At 37.7% G+C, this 17,974-nt stretch overlaps 1 protein-coding gene across 3 annotated transcripts in view; it reads left to right on the forward strand.

Annotated features, from left to right (window-relative positions):
* The window catches only part of LOC134845240 (zinc finger homeobox protein 3-like), an 89,475-nt gene that overhangs the window by 20,923 nt on the left and 50,578 nt on the right, over positions 1 to 17,974 (forward strand). The window contains exon 1 of one of the 3 annotated variants that reach the window (XM_063862161.1): positions 9,056 to 9,570. The exons of the other annotated variants lie outside the window; for them this stretch is intronic. The gene's annotated coding sequence lies outside the window, so the exon portion shown is untranslated. Of the gene's footprint in view, positions 1 to 9,055; positions 9,571 to 17,974 lie in introns of those variants that run through there. 3 annotated transcript variants of the gene reach the window in all.

Below are 17,974 nucleotides of genomic sequence, written 5' to 3' on the forward strand. Positions count from 1 at the left end.
AGACCAACAACTTTTTAATCTCTAAAATTCTTGGCTTCTTCCGCCTGTGGTTTTTGTCCTATTTTTATCTGGTTGAAGTTGTTTCCGCTGATTTCGTGGATGGGTTTTGGCGTTCCAATTTTATCAGTTATTGTTCCGACCATTGTAAATGAGGAGAACTTTGTATACAGGTGTGTTTTAGTTTTTTTTTCTTTCCCGCAAAATCAGGTACCCCAAATAATCATCGGACTGGTTGGAGTAATATATCACATTAAAGCCCTTCCAGTCTTGATTCGAACGACATTTTAAAATCCCAGTGACGAGAAAAAAAAACCGGTTTGAAGTTTTTGATTTTAGTCTATTTTCGAGCGAGTAAAGCGATTGAGTAACGTTCGTTTTATATAAAAATTACCAGTTTATGCTAAAAAACTATAATTTTACAAAACGAAAATATGAATTTGGATGCCTTATATAGCGCTTCTATGGCACAAAAAAAAATCTTTTTTGTTTATTTATTTTTTGAAGACAATTTATTTTCTGTAGTGTTTATTCCTAATTTTGCCTAATTTCTTTGCGTTTGTTTAGCTCCATCATCACACGGCGTACGAGAAAAGACAATAACTTGAAAAAAAGTTCGGATTATTCTGTGCTACCGGCTATTCGAATTAATTTTTGGAAAATTTTATGACTAGTTGATTGCTAAGTACGTGACTGTTAAGATCAGAGAAAAGTTCATGAAAATAGGAAAGAGTCCAAAGAACAACACATAAAAAAAATTAGCAGTCGAATGGGTTCCAATGATTAATTTAACAGTTTTTCTTGTATTAATTCAAAAATTATCAGTCAAAAATTACAGGGGCGGATCTAGGATTTTCTCGAAGGGGGGGGGGTGGCGGATTTTCAAAACACTTTCGAAAATTTTGACGACCTTTTTTTTAGGTCGACCAAATTGATTTTTCGAGCTCTCTCAAAGCACTGTTTTGCCCCGTATTTTGGCAAAATTTTCTGCGCCGCAGGCAATTTTTTGAAAAAACAGTCAAAAAAGCCGTTTTTGGGCACTTTTTGAAAAACTTTGACAAAAAAATCGCGTTTTTTTTTGGCGCGCGCTGACCCTCAATGTTAGTATATATTGGGGCGAAAGGCGCCTTTAGAAAAATTTTAGAGTCGGTCAGCCAAAAATGGATTTCTGAAAAAGTATCAAAGGGGGGACCCTTTGGGTCGGCAGGGGGTCGAATCCCTGTGGGGGGGGGGGGGGGCGTACGCCCCCCCCCCCTAAATCCGCCCTGAAAAATTATGTTAATCCAGGGTGATAGAAATAAAGTCTGGAAGTGTTTGTCCAAAAATTAGTTTCCGTTTAAGCCAAATTGAAGTATATACAAAGTAGCGAAAAGTCCTAAATAATTGTGCCCGTTTATGTTATAAGACAGTCAATTACTTTAAACGAGGTAGCAGCAAGTTTGAACTAGGATGGTTGGTTCCATCTCTTTTTGATGGCATCAGATCGTTGTTAGACTCTCTATCTTCCCTTTCATGCTATCATTTCGGGTTTGTTCAAGTCAATAACCCTACAAAATTTATCTTTTCAAGTCGATGACCAAAACAAAATTCTTCAAACACATTTCCGATTGTTTTTTATAGATTTGATGTAACCGTCCCACATTATCTTTGCCTGTTTTTCATGCCATCGTTCGTAGGTTTTCGAATCTCTTTGAAACACTTTTGTTAATAAGTGGTTGTCAGGTAATTTTTCTCAAAATTCTCAATCCTCATTGGTGGTGTGCGTCAAATCTCGGCAAAAATATTGCAATCTTGTTTAGTTTTAAGTTGGTTTTTTACTGGTTATTTTTTACTATATAAGCCAAAAATGAACCAAAAATGAAACAAAACATTTTTATAAAAAACATCTGGTTTCTTTTATAATCTAAAACATAACCAATAATCTGATGTAGATTAAAAACTAAATATTAAAATTTCTTCAAGTGCTTTTCATCACTTCGGTTTTGGTTAAGATGCTATTTAAGCTTAAATTAATGAAATAATTTCACAAGACGACCAGTAAACTCACTGAGTACTCGAATAAAAAAGTAATGGATAGTAATGGATAGTTTTGCAGGTGGTAAGACCAACAACTTTTTAATCTCTAAAAATCTTGGCTTCTTCCGCCTGTGGTTTTTGTCCTATTTTTATCTGGTTGAAGTTGTTTCCGCTGATTTCGTGGATGGGTTTTGGCGTTCCAATTTTATCAGTTATTGTTCCGACCATTGTAAATGAGGAGAACTTTGTATACAGGTGTGTTTTAGTTTTTTTTTCTTTCCCGCAAAATCAGGTACCCCAAATAATCATCGGACTGGTTGGAGTAATATATCACATTAAAGCCCTTCCAGTCTTGATTCGAACGACATTTTAAAATCCCAGTGACGAGAAAAAAAACCGGTTTGAAGTTTTTGATTTTAGTCTATTTTCGAGCGAGTAAAGCGATTGAGTAACGTTCGTTTTATATAAAAATTACCAGTTTATGCTAAAAAACTATAATTTTACAAAACGAAAATATGAATTTGGATGCCTTATATAGCGCTTCTATGGCACAAAAAAAAATCTTTTTTGTTTATTTATTTTTTGAAGACAATTTATTTTCTGTAGTGTTTATTCCTAATTTTGCCTAATTTCTTTGCGTTTGTTTAGCTCCATCATCACACGGCGTACGAGAAAAGACAATAACTTGAAAAAAAGTTCGGATTATTCTGTGCTACCGGCTATTCGAATTAATTTTTGGAAAATTTTATGACTAGTTGATTGCTAAGTACGTGACTGTTAAGATCAGAGAAAAGTTCATGAAAATAGGAAAGAGTCCAAAGAACAACACATAAAAAAAATTAGCAGTCGAATGGGTTCCAATGATTAATTTAACAGTTTTTCTTGTATTAATTCAAAAATTATCAGTCAAAAATTACAGGGGCGGATCTAGGATTTTCTCGAAGGGGGGGGGTGGCGGATTTTCAAAACACTTTCGAAAATTTTGACGACCTTTTTTTTAGGTCGACCAAATTGATTTTTCGAGCTCTCTCAAAGCACTGTTTTGCCCCGTATTTTGGCAAAATTTTCTGCGCCGCAGGCAATTTTTTGAAAAAACAGTCAAAAAAGCCGTTTTTGGGCACTTTTTGAAAAACTTTGACAAAAAAATCGCGTTTTTTTTTGGCGCGCGCTGACCCTCAATGTTAGTATATATTGGGGCGAAAGGCGCCTTTAGAAAAATTTTAGAGTCGGTCAGCCAAAAATGGATTTCTGAAAAAGTATCAAAGGGGGGACCCTTTGGGTCGGCAGGGGGTCGAATCCCTGTGGGGGGGGGGGGCGTACGCCCCCCCCCCCCCTAAATCCGCCCCTGAAAAATTATGTTAATCCAGGGTGATAGAAATAAAGTCTGGAAGTGTTTGTCCAAAAATTAGTTTCCGTTTAAGCCAAATTGAAGTATATACAAAGTAGCGAAAAGTCCTAAATAATTGTGCCCGTTTATGTTATAAGACAGTCAATTACTTTAAACGTCCTCCTTTTGTATTACTTTGAGATATCTATTTTTGGTGGCGGGCCCTAAAGTTTTGCTAAGGGCGCTTTTGGCGCCAATATATACTATTTTTGATGAGGGGAACCGCGCGCAGAAAAAACGCAATTTTTTCGTCAACATTTTCCAAAAAATGCATAAAAACGCCTTTTTTGGCCTGTTTCTTTTTCTAAATTTTGCTTGCGGTGCAGAATATTTGGCCGAAACACGGTTTTTTTATGTGCTACGTATATTATGTAGTACAGTGCTGATTTAAATTATCCGGACGAAACGAACAAAACTTGAATTTTCAAATGCGTTTTTCTCAAATTGGGTTAAGATTAGACAAAAACTGAAGAGGACAAAAGTTGCTTAGAATTTCACCAGAATTAATATGATGCCATTTTTTCTCCGAAATTCTCAACAAAAAATTTACCCCAAAAATGGGTCATTTTGGCTTTTTTCAATTAATCAAGAATTACGCTGAAACTACTTTGTTAATTGATAAAAAAATTATATCACAGGAAGCCTCTTACGCAGCTCAACAAAGTTTAAGAAGGGTTAAATCTCCAAAAATTTGCGCAAATTGTTTACAATTTATTTTTAAACAGAGATTCTGGGTTTTATATAGTAAAAATCACATTTATTGACTATCAAGTGAAAAGTTTTTCATTTATACTGGTTTTTGGAAATTTAACCCTTCTTAAACTTTGTTGAGCTGCGTAAGAGACTTCCTGTGATATAATTAACAAAGTAGTTTCAGCGTAATTCTTGATTAATTGAAAAAAGCCAAAATGACCCATTTTTGGGGTAAAGTTTTTTCGGAGAAAAATGGCACCATATTAATTCTGGTGAAATTCTAAGCAACTTTTAACCTCTTCACTTTTTGTCTAATCTTAACCCAATTTGAGAAAAACGCGTTTGAAAATTCAAGCTTTGTTCGTTTTGTCCGGATAATTTAAATCAGCACTGTATTTTAAACAGTCCTTATATGAATAAGTATGGTTAGTTGCGCAATACCTTCAATGGTCGGCAACCTAGGACTTATCTCCATTTCAGCTAACCAGATGGCTTTCGCAATATTATGGATAACTGCTTCGAAGGATTGTGAAAAGTTGTGCATTCTTCGAAAATTTAACAAAAACCTGGTTGCAGGATTTGAGGAAAATTTTTTTGTTCTGGGGAAAACAGCCTGTTAGTCAACACCCGCTGTTACATTTAAACACAATTTTTTAGACAGATTTGGCCTCCAAATGTTCTTAAGGCTAAGTTTTTGTTCCGACTTTCTAAGAAAACGGAATATTTATGTTCGGTGTGGTTTTTTTATTCAGTCAATTTTCACCAATCGAAATAACAATTTTCAACAAAATTTTCACCAAAAAATATCAATTTGCTGAGTTCAAATGTAAAAAAAAATATTTCACCTCCGATTTTTTTGTGTAAAGTTATGGGGTTTGAAAATTGCCAAATTTTCCATGCTCTGGACTAAATTAAGCGCGCTTTGAAGATTTTATTCATAATGCTGTGAGCGTAACGCGAATTATTTATGCGTGGCAAACTATCCCGCACAAAAACAATCATTCCAAATGGACTTCAGGCTAGCAAATTGGTCGTATTAATTTCACACGACTCAAAGTTTTACACTATGGTATTGTCCAACAGGTATAGGTTTTCAATATTTTCTTTTCCCAAATTTTCCCCAAAGTTTTCCAAAGCGACAATCAGAACATTCAGTGCTTTGCCCTGAGCAGTCTTGTTTCTCTTTAAATTTGATCAAAACTTATCGTGTAACCAAATTTAAGGTTTTTGGTTTTTCACTAACTCAAGATTTTAAGGACGTATGCAGGTAAATTTTCCATTGGTAGGAAGCAGCCGCTAATAGGAAGGCCGGTTCATTTTTTTCTTTTATTCTTTGTAATGATCATATAGTCAATTTCGATTCAACTCCAAATTTGAGGTCCCGAAACTTCATTTAAACGGTTTTTGTTGAAGTTTTGATTGCTTTTATTTTCCTGCGACAAAAAAAATAATTTCTTTTCAATCTGAATTTTTTTAGCAACAGTAAAAATCTGTTTGAAATCATTTAAAACAGTTTTTTTCAAACAATGGGTTTTTTATTAAATCGATTTTCACACAGTGTTTATTCTATTTTAAAAATCAATTTACACCAATCAAAACCTCAGTGCGGGATACTAAGACTTCAAAGAAACTGATGGGTGGTAAACTACTACGCCTGCAAGTTTCTTACAACATTATGAATCTTCAGAACTTCGAAAATACTTCATATTTAGATTACAAAAAAAACTCCTGGAGTTGAAATTTCTCTACTGCAATCACTTAGAAACATTTCAAATCAGGTCTTTAATGATTCAACTGATAAAAGTAAAATCAGACAATTACTCGTATCAAAGCAATGCCCTTATTGTTCCCACAGCGCTATAAAAAGAGTATATTTTCAAAAAAAATTCAGTACTTCACCCAGACGCTACGTTAAGTACAAAAAAAACTTATACAAAACGTCCTGCAATGAGTTTCCATGGATAATAATAGATTATAATGGAATTTCGAGGTCTGAGGTTTAAGTGGGGGGGGGGGGGGGGGTTAGGTGGGGGTACTTGGGGTGAGCGTGGCTGGAGGCTTTGGTGGGGGTAGTTGGAAAGTTTGGTGGGGGAGGTAGCAGGTGGGGTTTGAAATAGGTGGATGGGTATAACTTTTTGAGTGTTGAAAATGAAAACACCTGGGTCTAAAGTGTGCGGGATATGATTTTGCAACTTTAACTAATTGTGACTAGGTTTAGCTGCGAAGATAAAAATGGGAAAAATTATGAAGATAATAATCCATTGTAATTCATCATTTTTTTCTTATAATAAATTTTTAATGGATTTTAATAGTTTTTTTCTGATTATTTATAATTGATTGTCGAAAGAGTTATTATAAACGATTATGATGGCAACAACTAATAAATTACAATCGATTGTCCAAACTGTAATGATAACCAATTATAATGGAAACATTGTTGCCACAAAAAAGTATATTTTTCATGATACTTCACTACGGGGCCTGCTAATATGTTATCATGGCCACATTGCTTCCCTCAAGTTGATGTGAAATGATTTTATTCGCCGCTTACCCGTTATAAGATTGTGAGCTAGTTATCATAATTTGGCCAAAATAGCAATGTAAGAATCGCTATAACTTCACAAAAATCAACTTGAGTTGAAAAAATTGAGACCTTCGAGCTCAAGACAAACTTTTTTCAATTGGTACTGAATTTTTGTTTTTGATGAAAACGAGTCATAAAATCGAAATTTTCCGGGAAAAAAAACGACTATTTCAGCTCGCTTGTCAGGGAAAAGCAGTAAGAACGTTTTGACTGTCCTTCAACTTGTTTTGAACTGATTTCGCGAAATAAAAGTTTGTCGGAATATATACTGTTCATATTTTAAGCTTTCAGGTATAAGGAATCAATATAGAAAATTGACTAGCTGTTCAATTTGGATCGAAATTTGGATCAGAAGGATGGATTTTTGCCATGTCCAAATATGCCTCTTAATTCTTTCATCATTCTTTGTAAAAATCTCAAAGAACGCATTAATTAGTCCAGATCATAGACAAGTTGACAATTTTCAAACCCTCAAAAATTTCCAAAATGATCGTAGGTAAAAAAAAACAGCCAGCGGAATCCGCTGGCAAACAGTAGAATCCAGTGAAATGTCGCTTCAATTTACTCCAATTGCAAAAATGCATTTGTCTGCGGAAACCAAAACAAAGCATGTCTCAGCATTTGTCTCCAAAATCCGCAATGTCACTGGATTCCTAATTTTTGCTCGCTTGCTTAATTTCAGTTTTAGCAACTATTGTTTAAACATTCATCTTTCGATTCCATCAGGTTTCTGACTTCAAAGGCTTTTCGAAATGTTGCGGAATCAAACGCAAATTATGCGGATTCCAGTGACAATGTATGTGAAGTCTAAACCACTACCAAAGTACCCGAGCAAGGAATTGATAGATTTATAGTGCTATCAGAAATTTTTGTTAAATTCTATGTATTAAATTATCAAAAGTTGTCTGAAGAAAACGCCAAACCAGGCATAAACAATCTGTTTATTCTTTTAAATATGTTGAACAGCCAGTTGCTATAGAATATCAACTGCATTTGCAAAGCAGTTGTAGTAAAACCAAAAGTAAGGTAGAGCTTGTTAAAAATTTGTCTGATAATGTCACAAAAAATATTGCAAAATGACTCGATGAATTTGTAAAAACTATATTGGATATCAACTTTTGCAACTGATGCATTTTCAATACATTAAAACCTTCTGATTTTTTTTTCATTGAAAACTTACTTAAGCAATCTTCTTGCCAAATATCCAACTAAGAAAGACGTGTTACAATTATTAAAGATCGGAGGTTCGAGGCCCACTATAAACAGTGCTCGTTGTCTGAGGATGATGCAGCATTACAAAAAATAGCATACAAAAATTTAATGTCCCTTGATGATAAATCGTCTTATAAGACTAAGTTCAAAAGATTTTAGAAATTGATTGTAATCTGTAGCACTAAAACAGATTTGCTCTTTCATCTTTCTTGAATAATTTAATGAAGTGCTTCAATCGAAAAAAAATTGTTTCCCATTTTTAATTTGCTATTCTGCTTTTAGTCGACATAATTCTTAAATTGTAACATACTTGACATCTTAATTAGCTTTTAATTAGCGCCATTTTTCTGCAGAGTACAATTAAATGCGCGCTTTGTCCACTCAAAAATGAATAAAAAGCAAAAAGACCAATTAGTTGTTTTTTCAAAGCAATTTGATTCATTTTTTCAATTTTTTCTGCCTTGACGCTTAGCGTCCTCAACGCTTAATTCATTTTAATTTACTTTTATCTACAATTTTGAGCACTTTCAGCGGAAGTTAATGCATGTTAGTTGCAATTAGTAGTCATCCCAATTCAACCCCCAACCCCCCACTCCCCTCCTGCCATCATCATTCCTCCAACCTGCTCTCAGCCAAACAGCTCGACAATTTTCCATCTCTGAAAATATCAATCAAAAGCGGCGGTTTGTTTCTTCAGATGGAAAGGTTGAATGAATTGCAGCAATTGTAGATTTTACAAGTGTGGCAAAGTCGAAATGATGTTAATTTTTTTCAATTAGCGCTAATCGCCGTTGAAAAGAAATTGATTTTTGGCCGCCACTAATGTCACCGTTGCCGCTGCTCTGTTATATCAGCTCTTTTCTGTTGCAATTTTAGTTGTGCTGCCTTAATTTCCCAACCGTAATTGTTCTACAGGTACTGGTATATAGAAGTACCCTGTTACTTTTTGCCTTCGACTGAATAACCCCCCCCCCCCTCGCCGCCCATAATCTTCTACTCCTCCTCCCGCCCCTCTCTGTAAGATAACTCAACCAGTTGTGTCATTACCGGGTCCTCTTAATTCTCAGTCGGTTGTTCCAAATACCTGAATGGATAAAGGGCAAATTACCTTATTTTGTTCCATAAATTTCAACTCAAAGCGAGCAGTCGTGTAGTCTAATTGAATTAACTAATGGATTAGAAGAAAACGCAAATTTAGGCAAATTTTGGGAAATTTATTGCCGTCTTATCTCATTTCGCTCCTGCGCTTTGCTCCCAAATTCTGCCCAAATTGAGCCCAATTTGCCATTTCTGGGCTTCTTGCGGTGCCATTACTGTTTGGCAATTTAGATCTGGCCTCTAATTTGGAACAGTGCCGGCCGCCGACCGACCCGTGTGCAGTTTACGGCTCCTCAAGCCTCGCATTCTGAAGCAATCTGCTCTAAACCCTTTTAATTCCTGACAATTTACTTTTAATTATTTCACCTGCGGGTAAACATAGTCCTAGCTTGTAACTCAATACACAAATTTACCCTGCTCCGCTGCGGCTTCAAAAAGACAGAAATGGCTGATATGTACTTTGGGTGTATACCAATGACAAACCAGGAGATTAGTCAAGCATTTAACATTTCAAAATTGGAAAATTATTAGAAACAAAATTGTGACATTTGGCATTGTAGCTGAAATCTTTAATCAGTTTGAGGTAAGTTTATTATCAGTTCCTTTTGCTTCTAATTGTTTATTTTCAGATCGCTGCTGCTCTCACAAAATTACAAGTAAAAAGAGTAATATTCACTGGTATGAAACTTTTTACTTTGAACCTTAACTGAAAACTAGGGGCGGATCGAGGGGGCGGGGCAAATCATAGCTTTTTTACGCGAAGCATTATGAAGACCCTTCTTTTCTATAAGCAGGTGAACTTTCGAAGAAACAGGCCAAAAATAATGTTTGACATTGGAAAAATTTGAAATAAAATTGTGTTTTGTTGGCGGATTCCTCTAAAATTTAACATTTTTTTAGAAAATTAGAAGGATTTTTTGATTTGTCAATCAGAATGGGACGTCGTAAGGGCAGTACCAAAAGTGGACCTAACTGAGTGATCAAGGGCTAGATCCCCGAAAAGAGATAGAGAGTCCGCTTTCTGCTAATAACAACTTTTTTTTTGAAAATGAACAAGGAGCTTTGATCAGCCACGGCTTTTTTCTTGTTCGTTTCTTTTTTTTCTTTGCAAAATTTTCGAAATCTGTGAAAAATGATTCAGCAGAAACAGTTGAAACAAAAATTGTACATGATTTTTCAGTCGAAACGCGAGAAACCGATACATGATCATTTGTTCCGCTGCCAAATCTTTAGGGAGTTCAAATAATGTTTTGTGATTATTTGCTATGTTAGCTGCCCATTCTATAGCAAGTATTCTGACCGAATTGTTCTCCGACAGACTTTGCTCTTTTCTGAGGGGATTGAATACATTTATGAATGGTAGGGTGAGCAGAAACCATCCCCAACCAGGGAGACCTGTGCCATCCCTCAACCAAAATTTCGGTAAACTGCCTTCCAAACTTTAGTCTAAAATGACCGTTGAAAGCACTTATACCCACTGCCCGCCAAGACAGTTTTGCGAACCAAAGCTCTCTATCACATCCGGCATTTAGCAGTTTTGTTTGTATATATCAAATCATTTTTTTTCCAAATTTTCGAATGCTGTCTGGGTAGCCTGACAAATTTGGTTATTTAGTATCGCAGAAGCTTCCTCCAAGAGTTTTTGGATCCATCAGAAGCGCGTTTCTATTGTTCTCCTTTGACAAACTAAAGATTTGTGGTAAGAATTTTGCTCTGGTCTGTCAGGAGAATTTGGCCCAGTAATTTAAGTCATCACAATTGAATGGGTTGACTTATATCCATACCTTTGCTGGCTTTTTATACGAGGAGTCTTGTAGGTAATCAAACTCTCGGTGTGGTTTTTTCTGAGGCTTCTGTGATATCCCTAAGCTGCGTAGCGTGTTGAGGAACAAAAGTAAGAGAGATACTGTAAATTTACTGTTGTTGATCTTATCTTTTTCTGAAGTTAGGAGCTGAGATTGGTTACTGTTTTTCAGCATGAGATATGATAACTCTGACCAATTCAACCTTAACGTTAAACAAACATCGAATGACCTTGACCACTTATATAATAATAACGTAATAAATATAGTTAGCACATATGGCTACTGCAGATGCAGTAGTTAGCAAACTGTCCTCAAGGTTGTGTACTACAGATGCTGCAATACCACATTCCCCCTGGGACCAAATAAAATTTTATCTAATACGTTTAAAATTTTATAAATAACAATAATATGAGTTTTCAGCTCAGTTTCTTGTGGTGCCATTGGTGCATGACTGTTTTTTCTTTTGAGTTTATTTTAACTATCAGTTTTTCTTCTCTGTTTCTTTTTTCTTGATTTCTAATGGCACTTTCCATTGAGTACTCCATGGCTGTGTCGTATCCAAGGCGGTATACCCAAATTTTTTTCTAAATAAGTGGCGTTCTAGAAGCTTCAAACGGGTCTCCATTGGGTTATTTTTGTCTGTTTTTACATTCGCTAGACCAGATCGGTACTGCTCTAAGGCCATTTCGTTAATGGCTGCCTCGTCGTCTGCGCAAATATATTTGACTGAGTGTTTCACGGGGCTACCCAATCTTTTAGGCCCCTGATTTTTCGTGGTTCGTTTACTGCGCCTGACATTTGTGCCTCCTTGATCGTCAACCACTGATTCGTCCGAAATTCCTGACGGAGATCCAAATTCACCTTCATTTTGATCTGCCACCCTGGATTTGATGATCTCATCCGCTGTCCTTTGCAGACCTCTAGTCAGCACTTGATCGGCTAGGCTTTGCCATTCTTCCTCCCCCATGTCTTGTTTCTGGAACGCATTGATTGAACCGGGTGACGTGTCGCTTGTTATGCGCTTCCTAGAAGGTACACTTTTGGTGCCCGAACTGCCTGCACGATCGGCTTGATCTGCATCTGGTTGATTTGGATTAATAATTTCTTCTGCTGCTATCGCAGCTTTCTTTTTTTCTTTACCCTTGTTTTTGAGTGTTTGGTCTCTTTTATCTCGTGATTCCCCTATCGGGTTTAGCGCCACCTGTTCTTGTGTCTTGGGGCCCCCGAGATTGGGCTTTGCTCGCTTGATTGCTAAGTTGAGTCCCCCGCCGACCGGTGTGTCACGTGATGTTACGACCGCCTCGCTGTTTTGGAATAATTCTTTCGTCTGTTCTCTCGATGTATTCCAGTCCTCCTCTTCCGATAGCGTGTCTTCCAAGAGCTCGTCGTCTTTCTTCTGGTGTTTGCTTTTTGGCTCCTCCAGTGGGCTTTTGGCCTTCTCCTTCTGATTTGTCCCCCCCTGGGTGATTTCGTACGAGAACCTTGTAATTTCACCAGATCACTTTTTCTGTAGACTGCTCCTGCAGCTGTTGTCACTGTCTTGGGTGAATCGAAAGCGACCTTCCCCTTGAATGGCTTTGTCAGTGCTGCTCCACTTCTCCTCGTTTCGTCCCTGCGGCTGAGGTTTTGGCTGTTCCATTCCGACCCCTTTGGTTTGTCCTCTACAAATCCTTTTTCCCATGAGTAGAGTAACTCCTTCCTCAGTTCAGGGTCGATTGTACTTGTGGTATCTACTAGTTGTGAAAGGCTGGGTCCGTCATATCTGCGTCGCTCTGCGTTCCAGTCCGCATTCGCCTCCAGCAAGTTCCGTAGAGTTCTTGCTCTGTTCCTCTCCTGAGTTGTCAAACTGGCTTGTTTGAATAGGGGGCTGACCTCTCTGCTTTTCTGCCCCTTTTTTACAATCTTTAGTGAGTCCCGAGATTGGTCAATCCTTTTCTTGAGTTGACTTGCGGTTAGGGCCGACCTCTCCAGATGTTGTTTATCTAAATTATCAGAGAATTCTACAAATTTATCTCGTATGATTTTAAATTCCGTTTTTGGTAGTCTACCGAAGTGTGCCTCAAACGGTGATTTCTGTATGGTCTTTTGTTTTATCCACCGCATGTCCCTAATGATTGTACTGAGGCATAGTTTTATTGACTTTACATTCTCTTCCAGTAACATCACCCCCAAGCGCCTTTTAATGGTTTGAATTGTTCTCTCTACTAAGCCACATCGCGGTGGTCACCCACCGGGCAGAACTTTTGTTCTATATTGTGTTCGAGACAGAATTTTTTCATGGCTTTTCCTTTGAATCCGGAAAATTGGTCGGTTTTTATCGATTCTGGTATGCCGTGTGTATCTATGAATGACCTTAGAAATTTTATGGTTGATTTTCCCCCCGTTGATTTTGTTACTTTCACCGACGGAAACTTTGAAAACCGATCAATTCCTACCAATAAGTAGATTTTCTTTCCTTTATGATCTTCTAAAGGTCCTGCGTAATCTAACTGAACTTCCTGCCCTGGCTGCGATAGCAGTGGCAGTGGTTGTGAAGAATTTTTCGGTAAAATATATTTTGCATTCTTACCATAGCGTGTACATTCTCTACACTCTTCAGCTAGGTTTACGATATCCTTATGCATGTGGGGCCACCACAAATTATTTGACACGTCAATCATGGCCTCCTGCCCCGGATGTCCTCTATGGATGCGCTTCAACACTGCTTGGCGCAACTGAGCTGGTACTGCTATCCTGTTATCTACGAGAATGCAATCGTCGACTACTGAGAGTTGGTTCCACAGCGGGTTTGTGTATGGGCCCATAAGCTTAAATCCTGCCCGATCCTTCCTCTCTATTACGCGACGTAATCGGTCCATCCACACATCCTCCGATATGAGTTTGGCCAACAGCGTTTTATCGAATAGTTTCGATAAGCTAAAGCTTCCGGTATCTCCTACGTCTGCTAATGCGCTTTCCAATTGTATTTGCCGTTCGTTACTTCTTTTCGAAGGTTGTACTTCGCTCACTTCCGGACCTAGATCATCATCCTCCGCTGTTAAGTCCACCTCTATGATTGATTTCGTTGGTGAACATCTCGGGCTGCTGGTTACCATCTGCGTCATTGCTTCTAGATCTCTGATGTTTCCTGGTAGCTCTTGATCCTTACTGACTAGGTCCCAAATCGATAGCAAATTTTTCGTTTCCTCAGCGTCTTGGTTCCATATTGCTGCCCGTGCAGTACAATTGTCCTCGTCAAAGCTGTCTTCCGTTCTATCTAGAGTTCCTCTTCTAATTCGACATGTTCGATGGAATGTAGTCTCGTTATTTCTGCTTCTGCTACTTGATCGTTCTCCTCCTGTGTCCTACAGTCTCCTATTCTCACTGTCTGTCTTCTTCTTTATCTTTCCCTCCGCAATTTTTTCTGAGTTTATTTTTCTGTTTTTGACTAAATTAACCGACTGAATTGCTCTATTGAAATTGACAAGAGTGTTTTTCTGAATCAACACGTTCTTGTCAGTCAAAAAATCTGAATGCTCATCGTTCTCGTTCCGGTCGAGCTTTGTTCGGTTTTTGACCGTTTTGTTGCTATAGCAACTACGCCTGGATTTTAGCAACTTATCTTTTCTTTTCTGTTTTTGAGAATATTCTAGAACCTTTTCGCTCTGAATTGTTGCATTCGTATCATTCAGTCGACTGTATAAACAGTCGAGTGCTCTATGAAAGCACTCAATTGAAGTGACTACAAATTTTTCATCCAATTTTGTTTCCGGCCAAGGTTCTCCGGTTGGTTCTCTAGATAGATAATCTACTATTCCCATATCCTTTCCTGGGATATGGACAATTTTTAATTGATATGGCAGTAATCTATCCACCCACCTTGTTAATCTAGACTGATATGTTTTGTTAGACCTGTTGCCTTCTAAGGCAGATGTTAGTGCTTTATGATCAGTAACTATTACAAATTCTTTTCCTAATAAGTAATGTTTGAAACCATCCACTGCCCATACCACTGCTAGCAGTTCAAGCTCATTGGTAGAATACTTTTTTTCTTGATTGTTAAGATAACGCGACGCGAATGAAATTGCAACCCATTCGTTCTTTTCCGTCTGTTGCTCTAAAGATGCCCCTAGTCCACTATGGCTTGCATCACACTTGACCCGAGTATCTCTATTCGGATCGTAATAATTCAGCTTAACAATGTTTGCTACCGCTTTTTTGATTTCTTCGAACACCTCATTATGTTCGGTTCCCCATTCGAATTTTTTTACTGGGATTTTAATGTTTTTCATTTTTTTCTTTTCGTTTTCCTCACGCAATAATGGTCTAAGTTTTTCTGTCAAATTAGCTGCATTCGGTATAAACTTCGCAAGGTGGTTAATACTACCTAGAAAGGATCTAAGTTGTTTGAGTGACTTTGGATGGTCTAACTTAAGAATGGCTTCCGTTTTCGTAACTTTTGGGGTAACCCCACTTTCTGAAAGTTTATGTCCCAGCCAATTAACTTCTGTTTTGAAGAACTCACATTTTGACAGTTTCAGCGATAAGTTCTCCTTATCGAGCTTCATTAGAACGTCAGTAATTAGTTTTTCATGCTCAATTTCCGATCCTTTTGAGACGATTAATATGTCGTCCAAGAAACAAAACGTATTCTTAGAATGATTTAACGTCCGATCCATTGCTTTTTGAAATTCGGCTGGCATATCAGCCAAACCATAGAATCCCGTCAGAAATCTATATGTGCCCGTATTTTTCCCCCCTACTATGTTGAAATTGCACTGTCTTGCAGTTTGTGGATTCAACTTTAGCTGACTATATGCATATTTCAAGTCTAACACAGTGAAAAACAAAGTACCTGCTGTTTGTGCAGTTACTATCTGGCTGACACCATCTAATAGTTCTTCCACATTTGGCATCTGATACTTGTTTTTATATAATCGTCTGTTGATGGGCTTTGCGTCCAAAGCCAGTTTAATTGAATCGTCTTTCTTCACTGTGATGACAATAGGGGCTATGAAACAATCACTGGTACACTTATCTAATTTCTGAATATGGCCTTCTAGTAGTAATTTTTCAATTTCCTTCTCGACTTTTTCTTGCACGTGGATAGGTATCCTCCTCCCTTTTTCTTGAATTGGGCAGAGAGGGTATTTGAATGTTGTGTTCACGACATGATGTACTGATCGTCCTTTTCTATCAAACAATGATTTAAAATCTTCGTAGAATTTTTCTTTCCACGGTTCCGACTGTTCGCACAGCATGATGTCAAATCGAGATTTCAGTTTTGGAGCGGGTCTTTGTGTAGTGGTTATGCCTACTTTACTTTAGGTCTAACCCTAAAATACACCGCGTCCTTCGTTCAGTTATCAAAAACTTAGCCTCTTGGACTTCGCAGCCAGCGGATCTTATGTTTGCCTTCACCGCCCCCAATACTGCTATTGGTTTTTTATTATAGTCAACGAATTGTGCTGGTAAGTACAATTTTTCAGCTGGAGTAAATTGTATTTTTCCTGATGAATCTAGTATTTGTTTTGCCACTGTCCAATTTATAAATGAAATTGGGCTACCGGCGTCCACGGTCATATTTATTATCTGATTATCAATTCGAATTAGAGCCTTCAGTGATTTCATCCTTCCTGATGATGAGTCTTTCCGTATGTCAATCTTTTTCGTTTCTAGTTTATTTACTCTCTTGCTATCACTCTTCTCTTTCATTTTCTCGTCGATGTATCGATTGATCATCTCTATTTCACTGTCTTTCTGTTCAACTGCCATAACCTCGAATTCTTCGCATGAATCGAATGTTTGTATCAAGTTGCATTCTTCTTCCGAACTCTCTGTATTTTCAGTTATTTCACTGACCTGTTGTGACCGGCACATTCGAGCAAAGTGATTTGGTTTATTGCAGTTCTTACATTGTTTTCCCATTGCCGCACAATTTTTCAAATGACCGTCTACAAATGGTCTGCCACACCTGTTACAAGGTTTCCTGTCCTCTGCGTTATTATTGTTCGATAACCCTCTTCCCTCTTGCTGTTTCCGTCTATTTCTTTCACGATATGGTTTTCTAGTGTTCTGATTCCTGTTTCCTACCACCAGAATTGGTTCTTGTTTGATTTTGATCTGTGGCCCTGATTGGGTTGTTGCTTGTGCAGTACCCAGAGTGGTTTTCTGAAATGCTTGTGTCGATTGTTTACTCTGCTCAAATTTTATCGCACGTTTTAATACTTCTTCGGGAGGTAACGTTTCGAACGTGAGCGTGTCTTGTAAAGCTGGACTGCGCATTTTCGAAATAAAGAGATCTCTGACTAACTCATCTTCCAAAGTGTCCAATGCTGACTTAGCTGCTTGGGCAGTTAGTGCTGCATGGAATGATTCTAAAGATTCTCCCATTTCTTGTGATCTATTGAATAATTTGTACCGCTCGTAAGTAATACTCTGGCATTTTTCAAAGGTTACCTTTGCTAATCTAACCATCTCTTTAAATTGCAATTTAGAAATCTCCACATGTGGATTTTTTTGAACAAAACGTTTCTTTCCTTCAGTCCCAAACGCAAGAAATAGTCTGGATACTAATCGCTTCTGGACTTCGTTGTAGTAAATATTGTGGCCCACTTTAGGTCCTCTTTCTCTTCTCTCTTCATTCTCAGCTGCGACTCGATCTCTTAATAATCTATCCCGTGCTTCTCTAGCTGCTATTGCAATAGCAGATTCGCCCTCTCTGGGTGTTTCTGGACGGGGTTCCGGCTCCTCTAACACTGGTTTGGGATCTTCCAGCATAACTTCTGGGTTGACATTTTCTTTTACTGTTACCGCCATCAGGAACTGATCTAACCATACTTTAAAGTTTCAAGGTGGATCTGAGTTCGCTGTGGTCCAGTAAACGGGAATTCTTATGTCCGTTCTATTATCCTGAGCAAAAAATCCTGCTGGCTGCGCCATGTGATATCCCTAAGCTGCGTAGCGTGTTGAGGAACAAAAGTAAGAGAGATACTGTAAATTTACTGTTGTTGATCTTATCTTTTTCTGAAGTTAGGAGCTGAGATTGGTTACTGTTTTTCAGCATGAGATATGATAACTCTGACCAATTCAACCTTAACGTTAAACAAACATCGAATGACCTTGACCACTTATATAATAATAACGTAATAGATATAGTTAGCACATATGGTTACTGCAGATGCAGTAGTTAGCAAACTGTCC

Source organism: Symsagittifera roscoffensis, chromosome 4, assembly GCF_963678635.1.
Source record: "Symsagittifera roscoffensis chromosome 4, txSymRosc1.1, whole genome shotgun sequence".
NCBI classification, from domain to species: Eukaryota; Metazoa; Xenacoelomorpha; order Acoela; family Convolutidae; genus Symsagittifera; species Symsagittifera roscoffensis.